The sequence below is a fragment of the Pogona vitticeps genome, chromosome 5 (assembly GCF_051106095.1).
Source record: "Pogona vitticeps strain Pit_001003342236 chromosome 5, PviZW2.1, whole genome shotgun sequence".
NCBI lineage: Eukaryota > Metazoa > Chordata > Lepidosauria > Squamata > Agamidae > Pogona > Pogona vitticeps.
In genome coordinates this window covers 180,462,634-180,478,181 of record NC_135787.1, presented here as the reverse complement: position 1 = coordinate 180,478,181, position 15,548 = coordinate 180,462,634, and the positions used below count along the sequence as shown (strand labels likewise).

Here is a 15,548-nt window from a genome sequence, read left to right as displayed (position 1 = left end):
CACCCATGCTGTGGCACCATTTGTGCAGTGAGGAGCTCACCCCTCTGGAAACCCACCAACGCGAAGTTTGGCCCAGCACCCCTGTGAGTTCAACGGACTTTGGGTGGGAATGTGTGATGAGCAGTTATGGCATGTTGCCTGAGTTAAGTATTTTTGACCCAATTATGAATAGTGCCGATCATCATGTCAATAATAAAGATAAAGATGTTAGAGTTAAGAAGACAGTCTCCTGTGATATTTCCCGCGCAAAATGAGGAGTTGTCAAAATTTGAAACTGAACCCGATCACAGTGTGATTTTCAATGGCAATGGAAGAAAATAAAATTTTCACAATTAACCTAAAGACTAAGCCAAGCAGGCCTTTCTAAGGAAGAAGCTCCATAATTAATTTGCTGCTAAGAAAGTTATTAGTGAATGATCTGCTAATTAACAGAGAAAAGTGGAATCTGTAATTCTGACCATGACTTGAATATGAGGAAGTCTTACTGAAGTTAAAGGGATAAAACTTTGAACAAACATGGAAATATTGGGTCAAGATTTTTGTTTGGGTTAACATAACAGTGCCTCTTGTCATGGCTGCATAAGTTGCTCCCAGTTTTGCTCAAGACTAGGCAGTGAATCTTCTTCCATGAAAACTGAATGTAATCCTGTATTTATTCTGGTTTGAAAAGTTTAATTCATATTTAAGCAGATCAAAGCAATCACATATTGCCATGCTACTGCCTGTGGGAACAAACAGTGCTGTCACATCTGGAGAGCCTTGTGCATGGCATTAATTGCTCCCTTTGGAGACTAGGAAGCTGTATGCATACGAGGTCATCATTTGGCTGACTGACAGGGAAGTGTCAGGTTTATGTGGAATAAGCCTTTTCTGCCTTCTGTGGATGAGACGATGAATGTGTCATTTTAAAGATATTAGTCTCTGAGTACTCTGCTGGGTGCAACTGCCATTTGTTTCAATGAAGCTTGCACTCGGCAGAGTGCTCTGAGGACCTGGCTGACCATCTGTTCTCAAAAATCCATTCTGTCAAAATGTGATCTTCACAACGTGTTATAGAAGCTAATGTGGGCACAAGTATACTGCAGATTTCAATGGGTTTAATTGTGTTATCACCTTTTCCCAGGGAACCCTAGGAACTATTATTTTTTTCAGGGAAAGCTTCAAGAGATATTTGTATAATTGGCAACCTGTACTGGCCACAAGAAACCTGCAATGAAAGCTGAATGTCAGATGACAGTTATCACAGAGATAAAAGTAGTATGATAAGGTCATTTAGTCTTGGCACTGCTTTTCCATTTGTACCCTAAGAACATCTTTAGAGAAGTGCTTGCTGGTTCAAATGACAGAAATATTGTCAATACAGAAGTTATCAACAAGATCAATAACCATTATATAGTACTATGAGCTTACGATTTAGTGTACAGTCAACCCTCGACTTACAAACTTAATCCGTTCCAAAAGGAAGTTTGTAAGTCAAAAGGTTCATTAAGTCGAATCAGCATTTCCCATAGGAATGGACTGAAAACCAATTAATCTGTTCTGGCTGCTTTTGGTTCTTAGGTCAAGGGGGCTGTTTGTAACTTGAATCATTAGTTCCCATAGGAACTAATGCAAAGCTGCTTAATCCGTTCCTACCAGTAGGGGCAGAAATTTTTTTATTTTTTTCCTTTTAAACTTAGATGACTTAGGTTTTTAAAAAAGGAAAGAAAAGAGGGAGGGAAGGAGGGAACAGACACCTTTTCAACAGAACACCTTGAAAAGCACATTTTCAGCCAAGACAAGCGCCTTCTGGGAAAAACCAAACACCTTTCAGACAATAGATCACCTTGAAAAGCACCTTTTCAGTCAAGACAAGCCAATGCAAGCACCTTCTGGGGGAAAAGGGGGCAGCAAAGGAGAGAGGGAACGCCTTTTAAAAATCCAAATATCAAATTTTTTTAAAAAGCCAAAAAATAAAAATACAGTCCGTACAGCACTGTACCAGGCAATACCAGGCAGTACCAGGCAGTCTGATGACTGTCTCCAAATCCACTCTCAAAACGCTGGGAAGAGCGAGGAAGCAGACAGGCACCCTCTTCACTGGCCAATGGTTAACTGAAAGTTCAAATTTCACGCTTTCCCCACCTCCCACACATTTTTTCGGTTTGTAACTCAAATCTAAGTATGCAAGTCAAGTCAATATTTTTCTTTCAGAGTGGTTTGTAAGTTGAAATGTTTGTAACTAGGGCCATTTGTAAGTTGACGGTTGACTGTACAGATTACTCCATAAAGTGAGTGAAGTTTTTCAGCCAGTCACTGTAGAAAAATAAATGTTAAGAAACCAAGTTCATGATAATCAGTGAAAAGCAGTTCAAGATCCAAATGAAAGTGTGGAATGTGTTGACAAAGCGTCTTGGAATTTGGTTGAATGATTAGTGGGATGGTGCCCACACAACAGAAGACAGAATATGGATGGTCTGGAGCATCTTCTGTAAGATAAAGAATGCAGTATGCAACAAAAATGTAAAAATTGCTTCAATAATGCCTATTAATACAGTGCTATGTCTTCTCAGTTCTACTGTATAATTTATACTTTACCACCCTATTACACTATTTTAGTATTCATCATGTTTATCTACACAACTTTAATGCTGGCAATGAAGAAATAGTTACAGGTTTAGCATACCTTGGTTCAACCATCACTCTTAACAGAGTGTGCAGCCAAGGGCAGCAATGAAGGAATTAGAAGAGATAATCAAGTGTAAGGATGTGTCACTGGAGACCAACACCAAGATTATCCACATTCTTGTATTCCTGAACATCATGTATGGGTATGAAAGCTGCACAGTAAAGAAAGATGACAGGAAAAAAAATGTTTTCTTTGAAATATGGTGCTGGAGGAGAACCCCCTGGATACCCAGGAATGGCAGAAAGAGGAACAAGTGGGTCCTAGATCAAATCAAGCCTGACGTATCGCTGGAGGCAAAAATAATGAAACTGAGGCTGTCCTTTGGGCAAATGATGAGAAAGCAAGAGTCTCTTGAAAAGACAATAATGCTGGGAAAGCTTGAAGGCAGCAAGAAAAGAATAATACCATATAAGAGATGAATTGACTCCTTAAAGGAACCAGAGGCTTGAGTTTACAAGTGCTAAAGAGGGATGTTGAGGACAGACATTCTTGAGATCACTCATTGCCATAAGTCAGAAGCAAGTTGACACCATGCAGCCACAACAACAGTAACAACAAGGTTTTCTCTTTACATCACTACAAATATTCCAATAAAATATTTCAATAAAGAAATTCCCACATAAAGCTTTGAGTATGATTGAATAAAGCATTTAAACCAAATGTGATACAGTAAATCAGGTAACGTTATGTAGAGCACTGGAAAATTTTCCAGTTCTACTTCTTCCAAAAAACCCACATGACGTCAGAATATAAAACAGTTGCACAGATCTTCTATGCATACGCCTGAAAACTGCAGATCTCTCCTTTAGTATTTTTCCTTTTTATGCTTTTAATTTGCTGCTATTCCAAGTATGTTCCTTGTTTTGTAAACAACAAATTCCACTTATTTTGCCTTCTCGGCCGTTCTCAGGGAAGATCCCCAATTTCAGTGGGGCATGCTTAAGTGAGAAATGCTATCTACAACTGTGTCTACCTTAAATAAAAAACGGTTTCGTAGGTTACTGCAGAGTTAAGAACTGGCAAGCAAGCAGCTCTACAACTCCTGGCAACATGTAGTTCCAATTGGGATGGGCTCTGGGAGGAGACTGCTGGAGGAGAAGACCTGGAGGAGGAGAGGAAGGCTGAGCTATAAGCAAATGGGTGGAGAAAAATATCCGATTTAGAGGGGGAGGGAGAGCTGGAGGTGGGAGCAGGTGGCAAGTTGTTTATCTGCTCAGCTGTTGTATGTGACCGGACAGAGACAGACAAAAGCAGCTGGCAAGAGGAAAGAAATCAGGGGTCTCCCTCTCTCAGAGACTGTGTCGCTCAGGTTTGTAACTATAACACAAACAGAAAGCAGAAGACGGTGTTTTTACAATGTTAGTCTCAACAGAGCTTTCTCTGGAAGGACTCTGGTAGTGCCCTTGGGAATGTGCTAGAACAGGATATTACCCTACAGGGTATGCCCTAATAGGGCCATGTGGTATTGCTTGAGAAGTTTGTGTGTGTGTGTGTGTGTGGATACACACAGAGGCAAATGCCCTTCTGTGTGCCAGTAAACGCTTTGGCAGTAGTCTCTAGGATGTGCAGTCAATATCCCCTGGGGTAATAAAGCTGTGAATCTGTGTTTATGCTCTTGAGCTTCATGCTCTGTCAGGCTAAAATGCCTCTCAGCAGTATCCTTCAGGCCCTGCCAGAATGCCACAAACCCTGGCTTAGATTATTTCTGATTTGCCCAAGCTATTACAGCTGCTCTTTCCAAGAAGACCAACAATCTTTCAGCTTCCTTTGCCAGGAGCTGCTGCTGATGTTCTAGCCGTTCTTCTCCTTATTGATTTGTGCGGTGCCTCTTGATGTAGAAAGGAAAACGTCAAAATAGGGCTTAATTTGCTCAAATGGCATTAGACAAGGTTAATATCAACTCATCAATAACTGTCAGCTTTTATTCTGTTCTCGTTCTGATGTAATTTGGAAGAGGTTCATAACGAAGCACTTTGTGAAAACAGAATTTTCCCTATTAATCATTACAGCTTCAATATAGTTTCAGACAGGCACACAGAAGCCACTTTTAAAACCTGGCCTTTGGTGTTCCAGCAAACTGGACACGTGGTTGTAGGAAACTTCTGACCATGTAATAAGACCAGCATGATGGAAAAGCACCCCCATTACTCTGCAATAAATTGTGGTGTTAACAATTCTGCTGTATCACTAACAGCTCCCTCTTTACAGATTTACAGATTTTGTTTTTCTACAGGAGCCACTTGTCTTTCATATCCAGTCCTTCATGGATGGATAGTGCCTTTCCCTGGAATAGGAGGTCTTCTGGGTTTGTGGGGACCCTTAGCACAGTGTCAGTGGCGGCAGGATTCAACATTGGTGCTCCCACTGTAACCATGGGCTGATCTGGATGCTGGGGACTACAAAGGCACTCCATTCAGTTTGGTGGATAGAGTAAGGGACTAGGAACCAGGAAAGCTATGTTTATATCCCTGCTTGGCTGTGGAAACTCACCGGGTGGGTGGAATGGTTTAAAACACTCTTTAAATATCTCAACTTGAAAACCCTTAAGGTTCACTGCAAGTTGGTTCTGACTTGACAGTGCATAGTTATACAGGAAGCTATAACTTGTCACTTAAAATGTACCACAAGCCCTGGGACTCTTGACATAATGTAGCTCCAGGGAACTGTAGTAAGTTTTAAACAGTATCTTGTAAACCATCTGGCATAGGAAGACCAGAATCTGTCCCAGTACTTCATGCTGTTACAGCCCTGCCAGTTTCCCAACATTGCTGAAACTTCTTGGGAAATTTTGTTTTAGTAAGTATGAGGTCTCTTTTTCAAGAACATCATAATTCCATTAAACATGGAAGAGAAGGAGTATAGCTGCAGGGAGCGCAGAATACTTTACTATGTGAAATAGAGATCAGTCCTGTCCTTGAGTGGCACGTCAGTGTGTTTGAAATAAATATATTGGTGCAAACAAAGTGCAAAGGCATGTTGGAAGGAGTTGCATTTTTTGTGCATGTTCCCCCACTCCTCCCCCTCGCTCACATTGTCAGTTGTTACAGCGCTAACTAGGCTATGCAAGTACACGATGGGGATGAGAGGAAGTCCAAGGAACTGCATTTTCTCAGCAATAGTGTTGCAGGAAATGTCACTTTCCTGCCCCAGAAATGCTACCTTAATGGGATATTCATAGATCTCCTATAAAAATGGAGTAAAAGTTGCATTTTCTATGTGCACAATAATAAACCAGTTGTCTGAAAGAGCCCCTGCCTTGAAGCAATTCAGCACCACTATGCTGTAGAAGCAGATCCACTGTCAGGGACTCTTTTCTGACTTGTTTATGCAATAACCTCACCAAGAAAGGTCACTAAGTGAAACAATGAGGGGCTCATATCAGTGGAACACATGGTGGCTATAATGTGCTTGCAAGCCAGATGTGATGCAAGTAGGCCCATACTTTGCGGTCTGCAGCTGTCCTCTTTTCTGATTAATGGAGGCAGCTAACGGGGACAGGCAGTCCTGGCCAGCATTAAGCCATCTCATTTGAAACAAATGAAGGCCTGCAGTTGTGGAATTCATCAGCCAGGCCTGTGAAAACCACAGCTTCACCATCAGTACAGCTCCATTTTTGTTTTTGAGAAAACTATTGTCCAGGTTTTATCCCTACATGAGGCTATCACACTTTGTATTCTTGGGACATCTTTTGTAATTGTGAAAAAACAGAGCAAGTGAAAGAATATTTCCTACTAGCTTATCTGAAAACATCTTATTCTGGTTAGTAAAAAAAATATTACTGCCTTAATTAAAGATCTAGCTTGCAGGATGTCTCAGCGAGTTAGGGCTAGCCTGTGTAGCCGTGGGCAAACTTCACAGTCCCAGAGCACCACCAGAAGAAAGGACTAATAAACTATTTCGGAGTAATGTACACCTAGGAAATTCTGGAATCAGCATAGGCAGTACATGCCTGGAGTAGCTAGGTTTTCCCCCTGGAATGAATTGCTCCCCTTTCTTCTCTGCCCTTGTGCTACTGTTACTAAGCAGGACACCAGGCTTTTCTGTCTTTTTAAAGAAAGCACAAGCTTTGTATGTTTTAGGTCCAATACCAATACTTTGTATGTATTCTGGACAAAATGTGTATTTGCTGGGAAATGTTAGAAGGGCTACTTTTCCATACTGCAACTCACAGTCAGCATAGCCACTGCCCCTTCTGGATCAGAGAGTTTTAAAAAGCAACTTATTCAAGAACTGGATGGGAATTTTCTAAATTTGAATTTGGAGAAAGACCCTGGGACAACTCACTTTTTGGACTACAACTCTCAACTCCCAGACATCATGGCACTAACTATAGGGTTGAGGGATGCTGGGACTTCTCATCTGAAAAGTTATTCTGGTTTTGGAAAGCCACTGTCTACCAGTCACAATGGATAATAGCATGTGTCTAGACAGATCAGAGGTGTGTCTTGGGTAAGAAAGATTCTCATAACTTCTCCTGCTCCCCAGTTCTCCTTTCTAGCTTCCATAAGTCAGGTTGCCAGATTTTGACAGGAGCCTCTTATCTTTGTCTTTAACAGCTTCCTCGCTGGGGAGGAAGATAGCTTCTGTTCAAGAAGCTGCATTTCATAAGCCCCCATTAGTCTGAGAACTACAAAATCCTATGCATACCTGCTGTTTTCTTCACTAGCAATATTTTGTAACAGTTCTTTCACTATTTTTACCATGCCCCATGACATTTTTACTATGCTTCTGCAAACAGAATTCAGAATGGATTAATTCTGCAGATACTGTACATTGTTTCCCAAGGGTCAAGTAATTCAACTCTCCTCTTGCCATGTCTGCATACTGAAAATGTTTCTTAGGGTGCCGTGTTTTGAAGATCAGTAAAGGTTATAGACGTAACACTTTTGGTATGAATCTCAGGATGCTACACTAACTTCCATGATTTAAATCCTATTACAGATTCAAGGAGTTTAGCTAATAACACATTTGGAGTCTCTCATATTATGGAAAATTGACTGTGGAAAAATGCTGATCCATCCCCCCTTTTCCAACCTGTGGCCCTACACCAGCTGCCTTTTCCTAGTTGCTACAAGCGCATCATCCTATATTTTTAATGCCTGCTTCGGGTCACTTATCAGACTTGAAAACTAGAAACTGTTGTGAGGATAAAAAGAAGTACACTCTCCCAGTCGCGAACCTGGTCCCAAATGAAGGGTGGAATATTAATATGATCAATATGGCTAGGTGATACAGTCCCAAAAGACAGGCAAATATAAATTCAGTAAAGAGCTATTGTAGATGAGTTTAATAATAATAATAATAACAACAATAATAACAATAACAACAATAATAACAACAAAAATAACAACAACAATAACAACAACTACTACTACTACTACAATAATAAACAACAACAACAACAGCTACATGTTGTCAAGTCACTTTTGACTTATGGCAGCCCTTTCCAGGGTTTTTTGATACAGAGTTGTATGAAGTGGCTTACCATTCCATTCTTCTGGGGTGCTCTGGGACCACATAGCTTGCTCACAGCCACACAGGCTGGCTCTTTTCCTGGGAGACACACTGGATAATCAAATTCCTCCTTGTATGCCATCTCTACAAGCTATCCAGCTTCTGGAGAACTTTCCTTGCTCAAAATGCATGGAGAATTAGTATTGTTGGGTGAATGATTAGACATTTGTCTCTTTTCCTTTATACTCCCTTTCAATCTGAGGGCCTATCTATAGTACAAAGTTGTGTCACTATTATATCAATTTGAGAGGTGTGTTTTCTACCAGAAGATCACGGGAAGTGTGGCTTGTTGATGGTGTAGACAATTCTGGATTTGAGATCCTGTATCTGTTTAGAGAACCATAGCTCCTAGGGTTCCTGGGTGGAGGAAAGAGTAGTTCTTAGACCAGTTGCATTTTCCATAATCTCATAGGAAGTAGTAGTTAAACAAATCTGGAGTACCAAGTTGGGAACGCTTGCTGTAGTGTATGATTATGCCCCGACAAAGCTTGAACAAAATATTTTTGGGGACTATAATTTCCAGAATCACCCAGCCAGCATAGCTAGTGAACTGGGGAATTCAGCAAATTGTAAATCCATGCAGGCAGCTCTTCCAAGCTGTGTTGAAGGCTATAGCTTTGGTTATGTTAGCTTGCCTCAGCCATAGATACTATGTGTAGACCTTTCATTCTTATTTTATTCTTCCACATTGACCACAGATGAAATGTTTGCAGTATCAGTAGTTCAGAACAATCTCTCTCTCTCTTTCCTGTTTCCAGTATGATAATGTATACCATCACTTCCTTTAATGTCAAAATGGTTAGCAGGGAATGGCAGGTAGGATGAGCCTTACAATGTAAAAGCAGCAGGGAAGGGGGGATTCTAAACTTATTGTTGACTCTGATTGAAATGCAAGGCAGGGGGATTGGAAAGAAGGACTATTCACTCAGCCTCCTCCAGGCCTGGCTGCTCTAGGGCAAGCCCATCAAGTGAAAGAGGCCTTTGTGTTGAGCTTCCTTGGCCCTCTTGTATTGCATACCAGCAGGTAGCAATTGTTAAGATCCACTGAGCGGGGTCAGAGTGGAAGGAGGCAAAAATGGCTTCTGTTGTGCTGCAACTATGCCTTGCCTTGCCTTGCCAACTTCAAAAGGATGTTTTGCTCATTGTGTTAGCTTCTTCTGGGTGGGTAAGATTCTTGTGTCAGCAGCAGAGAAGCTTAGAGAAAATAAAATACAACTTAAAATAAGAAAAGAGAAGTAGGGCTTATCTGTTTCTGCCTCTTGTCCCCAAGCAAGAAATAAATGGTATAACTAAAAGCAAGCATTGGCAACTTGTTTCGGCTCAAATAATGCCCTTTTAAATGCAGCATGATGAGGGAGGTCACAGCTTTTGTCAATTACCAAGTGAAGCCAATTCTGTAAGTGGCCAATAACAGAAAGCAACTGTCTAAGAGCATTTGAACTGATGAAAATAACACTGAAAGTCCAAAACAACTAAAAACAATTCATTAAAAACAACATAAACAGGAAAATAATTGAGGAAATGCCTGTACAAACAAATTGGTCTTTAGTCCATGACTGAAACATACCAGTGGGGGTGAGGGTAAGACCATGGGTTAAGAACCATAAGAAAGTAGGCCCAGGTCAACAGCTATAGGAATCACTAGAATGGTAAGCGAAGCCACAGCCATCCAAGTCCAAAAACTAGATATTTGAAGGGCCTTCTTAGAAGATCCCCCCTTCCTAAATTTGCAGGCAATTTTCATACCTTTTTTCCACACAAAAAAGGTGTTTTAAACTTTAAAAATAACAGTGTGACAAGCAATGTGACAAGGTACTAAAATCTGTTGTAATGTTAATATGAATAAACGCCCCCAAAACTTGCATAATAAATTTCTTTAAAGAAGTAAATCTCCATATTCTGATGGTTTGCATCTTTCTTAAATTTATTTCCCTTTTCAGGTCTTTCTAAACACTATTTTCCTGTCTTTCTATATACACACTTCGGTTGCAAGTGTGTATATAGAAAGACAGGAAAATAGTGTTTAGAAAGACCTGAAAAGGGAAATAAATTTAAGAAAGATGCAAACCATCAGAATATGGAGATTTACTTCTTTAAATAAATTTATTATGCAAGAAATTTATTATGCAACCGAGGGTGTCTATCTCCGGACTAGATCAGACGGAAAGCTCTTTAATCTCTCTAGATTGAGAGCGAAGACCAAAGTCCAACTGAAATGCATGCGGGACTTCCTCTTCGCAGATGATGCAGCCATTGTTGCCCACTCTGCTGAAGACCTCCAACAACTCATAAATCGATTCAGCAAGGCCTGCCAAGACTTTGGACTAACAATCAGCCTGAAGAAAACACAAGTCATGGGCCAGGGTGTGGACTCACCTCCTTCTATTACCATCTCCACACAAGAATTGGAGGTTGTTCATGACTTTGTGTACCTTGGCTCAACCATCTCTGACACCCTGTCTCTGGATGTTGAGCTGGACAAACGCATTGGCAAAGCAGCTACCATGTTCTCTAGACTCACAAAGAGAGTATGGCTCAGTAAGAAGCTGACGACACATACGAAGATCCAGGTCTATAGAGCCTGTGTCCTAAGCACACTCCTGTACTGTAGTGAGTCCTGGACCATTTGTGCACGGCAGGAGAGGAAGCTAAACACCTTCCATATGCGTTGTCTCCGACGGATTTTTGGTATCACCTGGCAGGACAAAGTTCCAAACAGAGTAGCCCTAGAACGAGCTGGAATTTTCAGCATGAACACATTACTGAAACAGCGATGTCTACGTTGGCTTGGGCACGTCGTGAGAATGGCTGATGGTCGGATTCCAAAGGATCTCCTGTATGGAGAATTAGTGCAGGGAAACCGCCCCAGAGGGAGACCACAGCTGCGATACAAGGATATCTGCAAGCGAGATCTGAAGGCCTTAGGAATGGACCTCAACAGATGGGAAACCCTGACATCTGAGCGTTCAGCCTGGAGGCAGGCATTGCATCACGGCCTCTCCCAATTTGAAGAGACCCTTGCCCAGCAGGCTGAGGCAAAGAGGAAGTCACAAAAGCAGCAAAACCAGGGAGCTGGACAGGGGACAAATTGGATTTGTCATCAGTGTGGAAGAGACTGTCACTCTCGAATCGGCCTCCTCAGCCACACTAGACGCTGCTCCAAGTCCTCCATACAGAGCACGATACCATAGTCTTTCGAGACTGAAGGATGCCTAACTAATATACACACTTACATAGACACAAACTTCAATATTTGTTGTTAGCTACATTTATATTAATTTTCCACTCATTAGCTCAAGTACATGGTTTCTCTCCTCCATACATTATCCTTACAATAATCCTATAAGGTAAATCAGGCTGAGAGAGAATGGTTGGGCCCAGTATCATACAGTGAGTTTCATGTCTCAGTAGGGGAACCAGTATCTCCAAAGTTCCTACGCCACATTGGTTCTCAGTGTGTCGTGCAGAATTCTGATTTCTGCTATCAATAAAGCACTTCTGCTCTGGGGAAGCTGCATTCCCTCTGCAATTCAAAGTTTGTTGGGTTTGCCACTACAACACAAAGTACCTATGGACATTAGCACCATGCACCTTTGCCCTCCTGTGGACACCCATAGTATCTATAAACTTTTACAGATACTACGGGTGTCTTTTAGCTAATGCCCATGATATACAGTGGGGTTTTGACTTGAGAACTTAATCCGTATTGGAAGGCGGTTCTCAAGTCAAAAAGTTTGCAGGTCAAATCTGCATTTCCCATAGGAATGCATTGAAAACAATTTGATCCGTATCTGCTCTTTTCCGTCCATAGAAACTAATGGGAGGCTGCTATTCTGCCTTCGACCACTAGAGGGGGATATTTTGTTTCTTTTTTTCTTAGGTCAAGAAAGGTTCAGGGAAGGCAGGGAAAATATAGTCCAGGCAGTACAGTACCAGGCAGTCTGAAGACTGTCTCCCAATCCACTCTCTAAACGCTGGGAGGAGTGAGGAAGCAGACAGGCACCCTTTTCACTGGCCAACAGTTAACTGAAAATTCAAATTTTGCACTTTCCCTGCCTCCCACGTGGGTTTTTTCAGTTCGTAACTCAAATCTAAGGACGTAAGTCAAGTCAATATTTTCCTATGAGAGCGGTTCGTAAGTCAAAATGTTTGTAACTCGGGCCGTTCGTAAGTCAAGACCCCACTGTAAATTGATGAAGGGTGATATGAGTTTGTTCCTTTGTTTGCACCATCTTTGATTCTTCCTAGTAGTCTAGCCCAGTGGTTCTTAACCTTTGTTACTCAGGTGTTTTTGAACTGCAACTCCCAGAAACCCCAGCCAGCAGAGCTGATTGTGAAGGCTTCTGGGAGTTGCAGTCCAAAAACATCTGAGTAACAATGGTTAAGAACCAGTGGTCTAGCCCATTACAAAATATATATTACCATATGGGAAAACTCCCTTCAGAGTATTGCATTGTTATTTTATTAAGTTTTATATAACATTCCGTTTACTCCTGTTAGACCTTAAGAGACAATAAGGGTGCTGTGACTTTTCTCTTTTTAAAAACAGAAAGTACAGAAAAGCTGTATTGCTACAGGCAAGGATATCCATGATGAAGTGATTAAACTGCAGGATGTGGTGAACTTTGATCAGGGCTTGAACTCAATCCTGGGCTCAAGTAGCTGACTCAAGGCTGACTCAGCCTTCCATCCTTCAGAGGTCTGTAAATTGAGTCTTCAGCACTGCTCAGAGAGTGCTTTAAGCACTATGGGACAGTATATTAGCGGCACACTTTGCTTTTGCCTTACTTCTCTTGCAGCAGCAAAGGCACCTGTGGGATGTGGAAGTGGGCGGGATAGATCAAATCTATATATGAGGATGCAAAGTTAAAGTTGCAGGCTTGTTTTGACTGCACTGATTGGAATATGTTTGAGTCTGCTTCCAACAACCTAGACGAACTTACTGAAACCATAACATCTTATATTAAGTTCTGTGAAGACTTATGTGTGCCTACTAAGACCGTGCGTATCTACAATAATAACAAAGCCTGGTTTACAGCAAGGCTTAAGAAATTTCGACACGCCAAAGAGGCAGCTTATAGGAATGGAGACAGAACCCTGTATAATCAGGCTAGAAATATACTGAATAAGGAAATTCGAGCGGCAAAAAGAACGTATAGTGACAAGTTGAAGACACAAATGGAAAATCATGATTCTGCTACTCTCTGGAGGAACTTACAGAACATTACGGGTTATAAGAAAACATCTTCCCCGGTTCTGGAAAACCAGAAATTGGCAGATGACCTAAATGAGTTTTACTGCAGATTTGAAACACCATTATCTACACCTGCTGTAAACCATTTGGGTTTAGAAGTATTAAAAACCGCCTCTCCTACTGTTGTTCCCTTACTTCAGGAACCCACTTCTTTGGTGATTTGTGAAAAAGATGTGCGTGATCTTCTTCAGAGACAAAAGGTCAGGAAAGCTCCGGGAGCAGATGGGGTGACTCCCTTTTGTTTGAAACTGTGCGCTGCACAATTAGCGCCTGTCCTAACACGGATTTTCAACAGCTCGTTGGAGCTGTGTAGTGTCCCTATATGTCTTAAAACTTCCACCATTATCCCAGTACCTAAGAAAGCTTCTATTAGCGGACTGAACGACTACAGACCCATCGCCTTAACATCTGTAGTGATGAAAGTCTTTGAGAAATTGGTGCTGACCCACTTGAAGGACATCACTGATCCTTTGTTAGACCCTCTTCAGTTTGCATATCGGCCCAACAGATCAGCAGATGATGCTGTCAATATGGCTATGCACTATATCCTACAACATCTGGATTCCTCAGGGTCTTATGCACGGGTTCTTTTTGTCGACTTCAGTTCCGCGTTTAATACAATTGTACCATCTAAATTGTATCTTAAATTGATTCAACTAAAGGTACCCATCTCTGTTTGTAAATGGATACATAGCTTTCTGATAAATAGGAAACAGCAAGTGAGACTGGGGAAAACAACATCCGATATCCGTACAGTTAGTATGGGAGCCCCCCAAGGGTGTGTACTTTCCCCATTGCTTTTCTCCTTATATACGAACGATTGCATTTCTACGAATCCCTCTGTTAAGATTCTAAAGTTTGCAGATGATACGACGGTCATTGGACTTATTAAGAACTGTGACGAGTCGGCATAAAGACAGGAAGTTGAGCATCTTGTCGCATGGTGCAACAGTAATAGCTTAGTGCTCAACCCACAGAAAATGGTGGAGATGGTAGTGGACTTTCATAAACACCCCCCTTGTATACTCCCACTTTCCATCTTAGGCAGCACGGTCTCTGTAGTAGAGTCGTTCAGGTTCCTGGGCTCTGTACTCTCTCGGGATCTGAAATGGTCAATTAACATCGATGGCATCATTAAAAAAGCTCACCAGCGTCTGTACTTCCTACGACAACTTCGGAAATTCAATCTGCCTTGGGAGCTGCTTGTCCAGTTTTACAGAGCCATTATCGAATCTGTCCTCTGTTCTTCCATAACTGTTTGGTTCGGTTCGGCAACCAAACTGGACAAGAACAGGCTTCAAAGGACTGTCAGAATTGCTGGAAAAATAATCAGAGCTGATTTGCCATCAATGGAAGAGTTGTACATTGCACGGGTTAAAAAGAGAGCGGAAAAGATTGCAGCAGATCCACGGCATCCTGGTCACAACTTGTTTAATCTTCTCCCCTCTGGTCGGCGATACAAGACACTATATACTAAAATATCGAGGCACAAAAATAGCTTTTTTCCCTGTGCCATCAAATTGTTGAATTTGTAACTATCTGACGCAACTGGGAGTTGAGGCAATTGGTTTTTTGTAGAAATTTGCTCTTATTGTCTTGTGTGTTCACTGTTTATGGTGTGTGTGTGTGTGTAGTGTTTTTAAGTGTGGCCGTGTGTAGTGTTTTTAAGTGTGGCCGGCAGCCATATTAAATTCCGGGTATGGTTTACATACCTGGCCAGTAAGTAAGTAAGTAAGTAAGTAAGTAAGTAAGTAAGTAAGTAAGTAAGTAAGTAAGTAATAATAATAATAATAATAATAATAATAATAATAATAATAATAATAATAATAATAATAATAATAATAATAATAATAATAATAATAATAATAATAATAATAATAATAATAATATATTTTAAAACCTGGAAATATGTCTCACTGATTGGTAGTGACACCAAAGTGAGCGTATATGGAAGCTGTAGTTCAGAGCTTAGAAAAGTTAGATTTTGGCCTATAACTCTCAAAATCCTCCAGTCAGCATTAGACTTTGCTGGCTGGATTATTCTTGGGGTGTCATCCAAAACAGTCATTTTTAAAAAAATTCTGCTTCAGTTCAAGAATAATTTGCAAGGCC

At 41.1% G+C, this 15,548-nt stretch overlaps 1 protein-coding gene across 1 annotated transcript in view; it reads left to right on the top strand.

Annotated features, from left to right (window-relative positions):
- The window catches only part of ADA2 (adenosine deaminase 2), a 61,144-nt gene that overhangs the window by 18,461 nt on the left and 27,135 nt on the right, over positions 1–15,548 (top strand). The gene's annotated exons all lie outside the window — the stretch shown is intronic.